Here is a 10,814-nt window from a genome sequence, read left to right on the forward strand (position 1 = left end):
AGCACACACACACAGACTGTATTAAAGTCCAAGTGACACTGGGTGAAAAGGCTCTGAATCAAGGAATATTCATAGTGAAATATTTCCTGATATGTGTAATATCAGGAAATATATTGGTTGATATGCTCCTGATATTTTAGTGCCAATTGCCATATCAGGAGCATATCAAAAGTCCTGAATGGGACTGCGACGACATGCAAGATATCCAGACTTCATATTCTCACCTGATATGATCCATGTTTCAAGTATTAGCTACTTATATGACCCCGGACACCTCTTGTTCTTGTTCCCATATACCCCCTGATATGTCAAACATGGGACTACGGATATATACAGCCCATATACTGCCAGACACAGCTAATTTTGCAGGCATTTATGTGTATGGCTTTATGCCTTTATTTTTTAAATTAATTATGTGATTTATATATGATGATTTATGTAATGGTTTTAAATGTGAGATAGTACATAACCATCACTGAGCTTATTGTGCATCTTTAACTTAAATAATATTCCACATTAATTTTACATACACTTAATTACATTATTTACTTACACCTGCTAAATCCCAATGACTTATTTTACTTTACCTTGAAAATTCATATACTGTACGACAGGCAATAAAATTTGTTACATGGCCTTTATTGTATTTATCAATCAATATTCAAATCAACATGGCTTTCTCGCCTGTAGTAGGGGGCTTACGAAGTGACACTCGCCCCCTCTCAATGACCTGCCTCGAGTGAGAACAGAGACTTCTGCTTGACCACAGTGGTTTAAACAGTCGATGGTCTGGGCGTGCAACGTCCTTTAAAACATTTTGGGCCCTTGTCCGTACTCTTCTGGTATAGATGGTAGGGAGAGGTGCTCTGATGGTCCCTTTGGCAGTAAAAGTCAGGTGTCTGTAAAAAGAGAAAGAAAGTATATGTTACAATTGACCCTGTCCGTGAATATAATTAACTCAGCTTGTGTGACAAATAAAAGCAAACCCACAATAGCAGCCTAGACGTCAGGTGCAATAGTTAGAAGTAATGGAGATATGTATTACAGTTGTGCTCATAAGTTTACATAACCTTAGCATACACATACATTTAAAAATCATCTGATCTTAATGTCTTAATAAAAAGAAATTTAGAAAATCCAACCTTTAAGGAACACTTATTTATTTACGATACATTATTCATTCACAAAGAAAATTGCTGTCCTTAAAGGTTGGATTTTTCCTAATTTTTTTAAATGAAGGCATTAAGATCAGGCCCCAAAAAGTATCATACCTAATTGCAACACTGTCTGCAGAAGCTCTTTCCTTCTTGCTTAAACCACCTTTCTGATGCCTAACATAGATCCTCCCCCATCTGACGTGCAGTGCCAGCCTCTGGCTCCAGGCTGGGACTTGCTGGATGGCACCTAAAAAAATAAAACAGCAATTGCTATACATTATGTTATTGTTGATTAAGATAAAAATCAAACATTAAAAAATAAGTTGGTAAGTCAATCAGGTGTTCAAACAAAAATGATAATTACCTTATGAAGGCACCCTTGCCACCATCACCATCAATGTTAATTATTGATATCAGTTTATTAGTGAGGGTTTCAGTTTCTGTAAATAGAAAATAAGATTTAACTAAATTATGATTATGCTCAGTTTGGCATATATTCAACACATTATTTACATTACCACCAACATAATGGTAAACATGGCTAAACTTCAAAATTCAAGACTACTATACGACAATAATGATGATTAGTTCCTGTATTAATGCATTACATTGCACATTTGTCAAACAAATTAGAGTGTGCACAGTGACATAGCCCTCATTCAAAACACACAAACACTTACAGCATGTTGAGGGCAGCAGCCATGGCTTCCAGACATAGTCAAGTAGCATGTAGTAGTAGCAGGACAGACCGACTTTGCCCTGGTCTGTTGATGGAGCCCACTACAGTCATAACAACAAACAGACACATGAAAAAAGGGGATAAACTAAACACAGCAACAGACACAAATACATGCACACACATTATAATGTTATTTGCTATTCTACGTGTGTGTGTGTGTCTGTCTGTCTCTACCTGGTGAGTGAACTCTCTTGCGGGATTGAAACTTCTTTTGTATGGAAGTGGCACACATTTGGAATATTCCAGAATGCACTCAGTGTTCTCAGGGAAGCAGTCCTCACAACTCACTGCCTGCAAACAGAGAACAGAGGGAAATTAAGATTAATAAATTGCAAAATAAGCTTACACATAGCATTGAAAAGACTATCACTGAAGCACTAATGCCCTCACATGCATCTTAAATAAACACATGCCTTGGCACAAGTCAGGTACAACCAAATAAGGGCTATGAAATGAAGAACATTTTGCCTAATGCTACCCATACATCAGAAACCTTTGATAAGATTTGGCTTTCAAGCTTTACTCAAAAGACTACAATCTTTCAATAATCTTACCCAAATCTGGTCAAGTCTTCTGGTGTAAGGATGGCTTAATATAACACTATACGTTACCCTTCACAAACTAAAGATCCCTTCACTTGTCGGCATCATATTGAGGTACTCAACCCCCTGTTCACGTTAGCCTGCATAGTTATTAGCAGCCACTATAAATGTAGCTTCTAGAAGTTATAGCTAGGTTAGCTAACCTACTCGTGCCTGATAGCCTTGGCCATTTCATTCAAACTAAAACTTTACATCCATAACGAAATCTCAGACAGACTTATTGTTGAATATGATATTACTACCATTCCAGATATTCCACACAATAGTAAAGTTAGTTATTGGAAAAGTTAACATTAACAGCTAGCGTGCGAGCTAACGTTAGCAATGTTAGCTCGCAAGCTAGCAAACGTTAGCTGATTCTAACATGACGGTTAACAAACGGTTTTGGTTAACATTAATGCTAAAAACAGTATTTTCCTAATTAATTCCAGTTTTCAATTGGCATACAAGTACGGTAGTTCTTACCTTGGATATGATGACGGCAGAGTTTGTAGCAAAGTCGCCACAATATTCCGTATAGTCTGCCGCCTCTGGTTTGGCGCGGTATTGCACTTACGATCGGATGATTTAGCAATACGATGTCCAATAGACTTCCTGTATACCTCATTTGAAAGAGGAGGTTCTTGTCTACAAAATAAGCCCTGATTGGGTTATCTCCGAACATTGTGACTAATCCTATGGGTGATTTATGGGTGATCTTCTCTGATTTCGCCAAATTTGTCCCTTAACAGTATTCCGTACATCACTTCGCGAAACAGTAACAGTGTTCCGTACACCGCTTTTGGGTACGATTTAAACACACATTTTACACTATATAACGTATATTTAAATTGTTTGATGTTGGTAGATTATGTAGTTAATGGATATATCTGTTGATCAATACGTGGTAAGGATTATTTTAGGATTTATCTTAGATATAGCTTAGCCTTACCAGCAAGTCATTTGGTACTTCCATGTTCTTCTCTGTAGCCTTCTCCTTGAATAAGTCAATGGAAACTCCACAAGTCATTGCAAGTCTTGGCAAGGTGACCACTTTTATTATTAAAATACTAAGTGCATCAAGGCACTGCAAAGAAGGGAACATAGAAAGGTGGCACATTTAAGAACACTTGTGAAATATGGGTGCGCAACATAGTTCTGGTTCACAGTACATTGAAGGGGCGAATGACACCATGTTCCGTACAGTCTGGTTTGGCGCAGTATTGCCCAGGGTCAGTTACAGGGCAGTAAGAGAATGCATCAGATTAAAGAGCAGTGGGCACTTGTAAGACCTAAAACACAGAACACAACACGTGTACTGAATTAAGTGCCATTTCAAGAAGCCCTTTGTAAGACCAGAACACACAGAACATAACACAAAACAAAATAAATATAAAAATATATTAATATATAATAAAAAAAACAATGAACTATATACAGTATGTACAATATATACACTATTTACAATATTTACAAATTATACATATATTTACAGCTCCAGTTCCAGTGCCACCTGGAGCGACACACTGTCCTGGCACTTAAAACAGTACCATTCACCCTCTGGTACCACACCGACTTCCAGGCACTCTGTGTGGTACCAGAGGGTGCACAGGTCACACTGCAGCCACTCGTGAATGTCACGGGAGGACCCAGGCGGAGCTATGTCCTTGCACAGAGTGCAATACTGCTCTGGGTCCTCCCGTGCAGCGCGTAACGCTGCCTGGCTTGCTTCACGGTGCTCTCTGGCCGCCTGCTGGGCTGCCCTTGCAGCTGCCCTCTCCGCCTGCTGTGCTGCCCTCTGTTCTTGCTGGGCTGCCCTTGCAGCTGCCCTTTCTGCCTGCCGGGCTGCCCTTTCTGCTGCCCGCTCAGCCACCTGCTGCTGCCGGAGGAGCCGCTGTGCTGCCCGCTCTCTTTTCTCCTCCTCTTTGCGCCTGTCCTCCTCCTCCCTCTCTGCCAGGAGGGCCGCGTAGGCATTTGCATTGATGACCCTCGCTGGCAGAGGCATTCTCCTCCTCCCCCGGGCCGGCCGGTCAAAATGTGGGGGCACAAGGATGTCAGCCAACCCTGCTGGGATGACACCGGCCGACACCAGGGGATTTGGATATCTTTTACAGGACACTGCCCGGTGGTGGGGGCAGCGGCGGTGGTGGTGGGGCCGGCAGCAGTAGCAGTAGCGGAGGTGGTGGTGATGGGGCCGGCAGCAGCAGCGGAGGTGGTGGTGATGGGGCCGGCAGCAGCAGCAGCAGCGGAGGTGGTGGGGGCTGCGGCGTTGGTGGTGGTGGTGGTGGTGGAGGATATATATACAGTGGGTCCCAGTTAAAAATTGACACTTCATTCACGATCATGGTGAATGGTGAAATGTAAGTACAACTGCAGCCGCTTGGGGGCAGCATAGTCCGCTGTGGAGTTCCACGGTCGAACCAGACGGCGCGATTCGACAGCAAGGGCTGTGATTGGCGAAGTTTTCAGTCGTTTCTCTGTGTTTTAGCAGCCCCCTGCAACATGCTAGTAGTCCACTGTAGCCTAAGCCTTGTACATAATGTTAAACATAGTTTTGGATTCAGTGGCAAGATTTCTTGATTGTACAGTGCCTGTCTCTCAGTAATGTTTTAAAATGAGAGATTCGTCAGCTGGCCGTAGGCTACTTTGTCGGTAGTCATGAGAAGTTCGCTTGCTAACAGAACATAAATATGCTGCCCAGAAACCTTGTGAATAGTTCTGATTTTTTTTACTACACTAACGAGGTTGAAATATAGACTTAATATGAAATATTGCCTACAGCATCTCCTTAACAGTAATGTTAACAAAATGACAGCATTCATATGACAAAGAAAAACGAATTCGGTCACTCAAGACCACAGCAACCAGTGCCACAGCAACCAGTGTAGGCTACAGTCCTACCCAATAGGCCTACTCGAAGCAGATAGCGTTGTCTGACGGTCGAGTGGGTTAATGCACGTATTTCCAGAACAGGTCTGCAACTTTCAGGTAGTTCTGAGTTCGAATTTAGGCAGGAGCAGAGCCATATAAAGGCCTATTGTTATCATTTTTTGCAAGGTGTTGCTCCTGGCAATACTTGTTTATAAGACGTTTGGTGATTAATTGATAGCTGTTTTGGGACACGTTAAAAAGTTCTTTATAATGAGCGATCCGGGGGAGTAAAACGACTGTTACGCACTGTTACAACTGTAGGCTACAATGATTGCAATACAAAAATATGCGCGTGTTAGTTTAGTTAGTTTTGTGATGTTTTGCACTTTTGCCTCGTGTGTTTTCAGGTTTGAGGGCTTTTTTGGCAAGATTGACCTTGGTTAGACTCTGCATATGTTATTTCTCCGTATGGAAAATAAAGTCAATTTTCGACACACGTCTGTTATTAGTTAAATAACAAGTGTTGCTTGTTAAAACATGTGACTAGTGAAACTCAAATGATTTTAGAAATATTTAGCCAAAGCCAGAAAGTGTTAGAGAGAAGGAGAGACCGGTGCAGCTCAGATGTCTTCTTAATTTTCTTTATTCTTTAGTAAAGGTGCAGAACATTATTAAACTTTGACTAACGTTTCGATGTTAAGCTAGTCAAAACATTGACACATCGAAATGTTAGTCAAAGTTTAATAATGTTCTGCACCTTTTACTGAAGAACCTTAAGTTTAATAATGTTCTGCACCTTTTACTGTATTTTGCAACATTTGCTTGTTAGGCTGGGCTACTGTCAATGTCCTGTACAGGTCAATGTTCAACAATTGCTGGTGTAGGCCTAGGCTATTAATCAATTAGGGACTGTTCGTTATTTATTTAATTAAGGGGCTACCGGAGGAGTTTTGGGAGCGTTAGTCAAAAAAGACGTGACCCTCCCTCGCCAGCAAGAATTTTTTCTATGACCCTTCAAAGTGATTGAGAAAAAACGCATGACCCTCCCCAGTCCCAACAATTTATTGATGCCTTAGGCTACTGGGTCACCGGGACCGAAACAAACCTGTCAACTTTTCCCGGGTTTATCGCGTATTTGAACTTTTTCCTCGCTGTCTTAAGAGGAGCTGCAGGGCCGTCGCAGTGGGGATGCGAGGCCCTGTCGCGAACTTGACAGATGCAAGGCCCTTTTCACTTACGTGCATGAAATCATGCGATAGCTTACTTTACACATAGCCAAGGCTACCGTCGGTGTATTTTAATAGTAGCCTAGTCTAATAAGCTACACCAGCTTGCCTTTAAGAGGGGAAATTCAATTGTGTAGCCTATAACATTAGCGGAGTCACATATTTGGCCATATTGTGTTTATCATAGGCTACATCACGAAACCAAATAGTGTAACAAAGGCTTAACACTTTAACAGGGGAATTAATTGGGCATGAATCATTGTGCTGAACGGTATTTGTCAATGAGCAGAAACACACACGGCATTCAAACTATTGATAAGATGTACTGGTCTGTATCTATAGGCTAACATTGGACAAATAAATGACACTGACTCGCCAAACCCTGACTCAGGAAAAAAAAACATTTTCTTGCTTTGCCGCAAACTCAGCAATGAAATCATAGGCCAGTTTGCAGGTAGCCTAACGTCTTTTTCATAGAAGGGAGAGCCCAGTCTCTCCTGTGACATGGAGGTGCGCAAATAGTTTTTAATCGCCTGTTCTACTTTGAAAAGCTTCGTTCACCCGATGCCAGTCACTGATCGCAATTTCAAAGTTCGGAAATCTTCATCTTTTAAGTTTTAAGTGCAGTGGCCCCTATCTGCCCCCTTTGGAATTATATCTCGAGCCTATTATAGTGCGTTATGTCCTGGGATTCGGATGTGCTCAAAAAGAAAAGAAAAAACACTTTTTTATAGATAGTTATGAGGAGCAATGTGAGAGAGAAATTTGATGATCATTGATCGTTGTTTTGGGACGTTAAGCCTTTTCCATAGGCGCCAGTGAAGGAGATTGAAGAATGACCATTTTTACTGAAAATATTTCTTAACTACAAAAACTCAGTGTCATTCAGACTCAACCCTCTTGTTGTTTTATTATCTTTTTCGTTGTCGTTTGAACGTTGCAATTTCAGTGAAATTTCTACAGTAGGCCTACAACATGCTGTTAGGCTGGGCTACTGTCAATGTACTTGTACAGGTAAATGTTCAACAATTGCTGGTGTGCAGGTTAGGCTATATAATCAATTAGCTAAATCATTGGTCCAGCTGTTTAAACATTTTTTCGTGCTACATTCAAACGCAAAAGGTGCTTTGATATATTTTACGTTTGAACGTCGGCAAGCAGGCATGCTTTGGTTGCAATGAATGAGGATAATTGCTTTTTTTGCATTATTTTGAATATGACTCGCTCCAGTCTCAACAGCACGTACTTTTTCCACACGCTAAGTGTGGAAAAACACACAGGAGCTGCACCATTTTACAACAATTGCATCTACATTTTATATATTAGAATGTTTTGTCAAGTGTAAGCTTAAACTACCGTGATCAATTTAAGTTTCCGTGCCCCCACTGCGTCATGGAAGCAGTAAGTCAGTCGCATCAAAAATAGTAGTGGCACCCAAGTGACACCTTGTGGTTGTTTGTGTCAACTGCAGTTTGTGCCATTTCTGCTGAGAAAATGGGGTGCGTGATTCATGAAGGAACCCGTCCAAACTTAACGGGGACCCACTGTATATATAGCCATGGCTCTGCTATTCCTTATCCTGGACTGCCACCTACTGGATAGAAAAGGCAGCAACCTAGTGGTAATTATGTGAATAAAAATCGCCTCAGTGGTCGTTATACTTACCGTGAGTATCGACAACCTCCTGCCTCATCGTGCAGGGGTGTCTAACTTGCACTGATTGCCCAGTTTAAACTTCAGGACAATTAATTATATAAATCTACGAATCCAAAACATTACACGATGATAAAGTATGTAATTACAATCTGGCCATCACATTTATTCATGGAAATGGTGGATTCCTTCTGTATAACTATTGCATATCTGGGCATCACGCTAACGCGCGCTTTTTTTTCTTTCTAACGTGCCGCATTTTCCCCGCGTTTTGCCAATGTCACTAATTACGCCATGAAAAGGTTTAAACTTCAAAAATGAGCAATTATATAAATCTACGAATCCAAACCAACACGACTCTAAATTGTCTGACCTTGTTATCAATAACGTTAGCTTTACTTACTTACCGTGAGTATCGACAACTACAGCTTGCAGTCAGATGCATGACAGAAAAGTGACGGTTGAAGTCACCACTAGTGGAAAGGAGTTCGTTGAAAAGTCAGTCAGGGGTGGGGGATGGGTATGCTGTGTGTGCGCATGCGCTTATCGAGAGGCAAAGCATAAGAAATCGTGGAAATTATTAGGCCTGCATATTTTAGTTACATTAAAATGACTACCAAACTGATTTTGTAGAAGTGTCAAAACATAGTAGCCAAGTGGGCTATTACTACTATTCTGATTATTAACATTATTGGTTCTCATATAGTTTGGCGTCAATTTCATTTGAAGCCTTGTTCCTTAATTAAATCAACATTGGTTTTATCAGTCACCCACGTTTTATAGACAAGTTACAACATGATTGATCCATTGTTACGTTGGCCCACAAGGAAGGTTGTAATGTTAAAATAGTATGAAACTAGATGTACCGCATCTATCAAAAACAAAGGTCATTTTTGGATGGATGGATTTTTTGTGAATGTTTCTTCTTCTACATAAGATTTTAGTCATCTTTAATTCATGTAATACTTTATTGTCAATGCACAAATTAAGTAACAGTAGTCTGAAAACGTTATTGTTAATGCACAAATTAAGTAACAGTAGCCTAGTCTGAAACGAAATGCTGTTTTACATCTAACCAATGGTGCAAATAACTGACATGTCCAAATGGGCCTTGATGAAATGCGCCGCTAGACTGTTCATACACATTTTAACGGGCCAAAGTTGAAGAGCTTTTGTCCGTTATTGTTAGGTGCAAATATAGGCTGATTCATGTCACCTTGCATTGTGTAACTGAGGTCCATGGCTAGTCTGGCTTTCATCAGACCAAGCTCAATCTTTTAAGAAATCAAAAAAAAATAGCGGGTAGATCAGGCTGGGTTCACCCAGCCTAGTCCATAGGCAACCGATATTGTTTAATTTTCGATTGAGATATACACACTCTGGCTATTCTAAATGCAAAATGCATCAGGGAGTTATGACAAAATGGTAACTAACAAACTAGATCCTAATAGAAAGCTGTTAGCTTCCCTAAGCTACAGGTAGGATTATAAGGTAGGCCTATTTACAACATAAATTGTCAATAGGCTATGCTGGCTTACACAAATAAAATCTCCTTTGAAACCAATGGCTTACGCCTTACAGTATCAAGCGGACTTAAACTGCCATTTCGTGGCGAAAAATTGTAATAACATTCAAGCAGCTCCATGAGTCAAGGAAAGCGAATGAAGTAGCCACTTCTAGATGGGACCCACTACACAGTAGCTTAAGGTGTGTTGCTAAAGCAGCCATAATGAAATGAAGGGGTCATTGTTTGGATACTTCAACACACGCGTTTTAATTTCACAAGACTACAACTACCAAGCTGTAATCAAAGCACATCGATTCCCCTCTCACACCATGCACGCACTAAAAAACAAAATAAACAGGCCTCAGCCTCACGCATGTATAGGCAAACTGTATCAGACCGGTGTAACGTTGGTAAATCTTCCATTGCACAGAATGATTTTGTAGCACGCGTGCAATAAATGACAGTCGAAAGATACAAACAGTGCTGCTATCAATTTGCTTGGTATAACCACATTTATAGTTTTCTACAAATGCAATCAATCAAATGCCTCCATCACTTTCGATTAACGCACCTGCAGTAAAACCAAGCATGTCCGATAAACATCCTCAGATTTATTTCAACTTCAAGAAGAAATGGGAATTACACTTCATGTGAACATCGTCCTATCCTTATTAGATGTCCGCTGAGGTAAATTACAGTCCTTGTAGGAAGCGTCCATTGTTTTTCCAACCCACTTTTAACTTCCAACAAAATTACGCCCTCACTGCAACGATCGCCATCTAGTGGACAAACGACTACTTATCGCCAATACTGAAAATGCAGCCATGATGATGATGATGAATATTTATTTTGGCTTTTTTTAATCCTACTGAATTTGTAATTATGTATCGGCCGTTCTAATACCGATAGAGGTGCCTGTGTGTGTGCATGTGTATATGTGTGCACCGCCATTTACAGGCCAATGAGTGTACAGTCACTAAATGTACACATAACCTAATATTTTTAGACCCCCCATGGATGAAATTCTGGTGAAATGGTGGTGGTCCCGGGGGAATGAAAATGAAATTTTTCCGTAAAGTC

The 10,814-nt window shown here is 40.7% G+C and overlaps 1 long non-coding RNA gene across 2 annotated transcripts; it reads right to left on the bottom strand.

The window, feature by feature from the left end:
• Positions 1-765: 765 nt before the first annotated feature.
• On the bottom strand, positions 766-2,991 carry LOC125306865. 2 transcript variants are annotated; one of them, XR_007195612.1, is made up of 5 exons: positions 2,964-2,991; positions 2,071-2,187; positions 1,838-1,937; positions 1,272-1,404; positions 766-899 (listed from the first exon to the last, which is right to left on the bottom strand). It is a non-coding gene; the product is annotated as an uncharacterized LOC125306865 (long non-coding RNA). The 2 variants fall into 2 exon arrangements; XR_007195611.1 differs by lacking the exons at positions 1,838-1,937; positions 2,071-2,187; positions 2,964-2,991 and adding an exon at positions 1,522-1,580.
• Positions 2,992-10,814: the final 7,823 nt, after the last annotated feature.

The sequence above is a fragment of the Alosa alosa genome, chromosome 14 (assembly GCF_017589495.1).
Source record: "Alosa alosa isolate M-15738 ecotype Scorff River chromosome 14, AALO_Geno_1.1, whole genome shotgun sequence".
Taxonomy (NCBI): Eukaryota; Metazoa; Chordata; class Actinopteri; order Clupeiformes; family Clupeidae; genus Alosa; species Alosa alosa.